This window comes from Dendronephthya gigantea, unplaced genomic scaffold, assembly GCF_004324835.1.
Source record: "Dendronephthya gigantea isolate DGI-Jeju-01 unplaced genomic scaffold, DenGig_1.0 000011F, whole genome shotgun sequence".
NCBI classification, from domain to species: Eukaryota; Metazoa; Cnidaria; class Anthozoa; order Malacalcyonacea; family Nephtheidae; genus Dendronephthya; species Dendronephthya gigantea.
In genome coordinates, this window is record NW_021163021.1 from 2,370,043 (window position 1) to 2,373,687 (window position 3,645).

Below are 3,645 nucleotides of genomic sequence, written 5' to 3' on the forward strand. Positions count from 1 at the left end.
AGATTTGCTTCGACGTGCCGAATATTTGGCTTCCTGATGTTAGATTTTCTTTGGTAGGTCTTATTCTTTGGCTCATCCATCTGCCCCCCCTGTGACTTTGATTCTTCACGCCGAGTTCGTGGCATATTTCTAACTTTATTGCCATTTGCGAGTCCAACGTGTGATGATTTACAAACGGCTGCAAAGTGGTTTTGCTTTCCACATAACTCTGCTGCTTCACTATCTGCCATTATATGTTTATTTGTAACTTTATCCTCGTTGCCAAATGTTGAGTCTGGTATAATATTTAATCAAGAACGCCTAGTTATTGTACTAGCTTATATAGTGATGCATCTAATAATATTAATATGCTACTTATTCCCAATCCTACTGTTATGTTAATAACTTTAGTGTTAGTGAATATCTAATAGTTACTACAACAGCAAGTGAAGGGAGAAACTATGCGAGAGTTAATGAGTTTTACAAGAACTGTGGTGAACTCGAGACACTGGGAGAGGACACCATGTTAAAGGGTCTTGTAGTTACTACCCTAAACAAACTTCCTCATGTGAAACCGGATTTGGTCCTTGTGGATAATAGCTGTGAAGATTGGGATTTGAAAAAGTTTATGCCAGGCTCAAGCAAAACAAAACGATTGATATTCCAAACAAAGAAAGTAAGAAGAGAGTTCCTCACTGGTACACAGAGACAGTGTTTCTAAGAGAATAATTGGGTTGACTGACAACAGGCTATGCTTCAATTGTGGAAGAACAGAACATTGTGAGAGCAAATGCCATAGCAGAGGGTTTCTTTAAATGCAGAGCCAAACATCATACAAGCCTATGTGACAGGATGGAGGAAGATAAAGACCAACATGGAGACAATATAAAACTGAATACACACCGGTTACAGAAGATAGGTCCTTGTCTGCAATCATTGAAGACACAAACTGTTAACAACACAACATATTGTCTATTGAGAAACAGAGCTGGGAGTATTTTTGGAGACAAAAGTGTTACTTCTTGTACAATTTTATTTAATTATTATAAAACAGAAAACCTTAGTGTTCAGTTGAGTGTTGCAGAACAAATTCGAAACACTAGCTCAAAATCTATCCCATGCTAGCAAGAAAAATTTGGGTAATGCGAATAAACAATATAACCAATGAGAGTATGAATAGGCTCAAAATTCTAAATCAATAATTAGACAGGCGAATGCAAATGTGTGCATATAACAAACAGCCTCAAAGCCAAGGTAAAATATATACAGCTAACAATAACATTGGACCGTTTTACTATAGGAGTATAGTTTACATGCATAGTTTATATAGGAGTATAGTTTACATAAACATCAACATTGTATAATTTAACTTATTACAGCACACTTCTTAATTTGTCAAACACACAAGTATTTTATGAAAACATCCATAGCAAAGTTTCTTGACTACATGTTATTGGTGTAATAAACAGTGCCTTCATTAAAAGTGCTCTACTAGTTTTTCTTTTGCTGCTTGAATTCCCTTACAAAGAACTACATTCGACTGCAAACCAATAGCTCTGATCGACAGGAGCATAAATTGACCCTAAGTGTTGAGGGGGTGTCAAGCAAATTTGCCCTACAAAAGGTCTGTCAGTAGGCACCCTTATAGTTATATATTTACTAGAAATACATGCATGCAGCAACCCTCGCCAGCTCCTAAGACAACAATTTTCAAAAAATACAAATAAAATCGATAAAACAAATATACAATAATTGAATAAAATGCACATGCAACATAACAACATAACAACATAAGGCTACGTTGACATACAGTGATTTCTGGACAGCTAGTTGAAAACAATATTGTCCCGTTTCTACTTTGTACTTATCTAGCTCATTGTTTTTTTTAAATGTTGATACACTTTTGTAACATGTTGAACGGAAATATTTTAATTAGACTGTATGTCCATGTAGCCTAAACTGCACGTTTGAGAAGTTTAAGCATTAAACTTCTCAAACGTGCAGTTTGTTAACTGCATAACCGGCTTTTCCGGTTTTTTTTGTGCCCTCTGACGCCGGGGGCACACGACTTTTGTGTGGCCTCGTTGGCCACACAACCAACACACCGCCCCTATAAATAAAAAATATCATTATGTAGCTTTCAGCTAACTGCAAATTCGTTTATACAATGCAACTTTGGGTTAACGAGTTGGATCGTCAGTTTGAGACAGAGGAATAATCTAAAAATTCTTATCCTGGCAGTTATTCATGGTAAATTTAGCTCCAGAGCCAAAGTTAAATTTCCCAATTTTACCACAGTTTTTGTGTAAACCTATGACTCGACCACCTGACTGAAGAGTACATGACAAATCATAAGGTACGTACGTGAATGACACAGGGCAGCCCTGTGGCCATGAAGGCCACATTTGTAGCACCGCCCTGTCATGGAATATTAGGAAATGATTAGTTCACTGTCAAAAACAGAAAATTAACTGACCATGATGAATAAAATTTTAATAACCTTTCATCTGACCATGTAAAAGTAAAAAAAGCCAAAATACCAAACTGTCATGTCAAAACCCAATGTCAAAACCCCAAACAAAATTTTTCAGTGGATATAATTTATAATACAATACCTTTGCCTTCCAATCTTGGAAATCGTGGATGATCTAAAATAAAACAAACATAAAACATTACAAGTTTGACATATGTTGTATGGCATACTATAAGGAGGTGCCCATAAAAACAACTCAAAGCAAGGCCACTTAGTCATCCTAATACCTTCATGGTTTCGACCTGGCAGCAATTGTTCTGAATTGGAAATTATATAAGTTAGTTAGATATATAGTTAGTAAATTATATATATATATATATATATATATATATATATATATATATATATATATATATACCATACCATATATACCATACTATACCATACCATATATATACCACACCATACCAGGTCTTCGCCCCTCCTGGGCTAACTGAGGAGGTGCAGGATTAAGTACAGCTGGTACTAAGATAAAATGGATGTGTTTTAGTTATGGCAAAGCATCTATAAAAAAATTAGCTGTAACTTACAATCTTCCTCACGTTCAACATCGCTTATTTCTATAGTGAAAAATGATTTGTATGACAGGTTAGTTCTGTGAGAAAAGATTTGAAGCCTGTGACAAATTAATTAAATCAATGTCAAATATTTTTTTATCATATTTAACATCATCATTATCAACATCAAGATCTAAAATGTGTGCAGCAAATTTTTTAGTTAAAATATCAAAATGCATGGGGAATGATGATTTTAATCAGTTGCTAATTGTTCATTCATTTTCTTTATTATTCAACTTACCTCCTGGATGTCTAGAATTAGAACATGCAACCTATTATTACAAGTGAAAGATGTTAACATGTGCTTATATACATACCAATAGCCTCATCTTCAATATTCTCCACTAAAATAATTTGTTAAAAAATTTATGACTATACATTTACAACCATTACAATACTACCATCATGAGAAAATTAGGTATTATGTAAAAATAATTAATTTTGCATCTTACTTCTTTATAGGTCTTCCTTTCAAAACCTTTATGTATGTATATGCCGTCAACATAAAAAATATATTGAGCAAAAGTATTCAAAAAAAAAGCACCATAAATCATACTGTTCTCCAGACAATCTCAA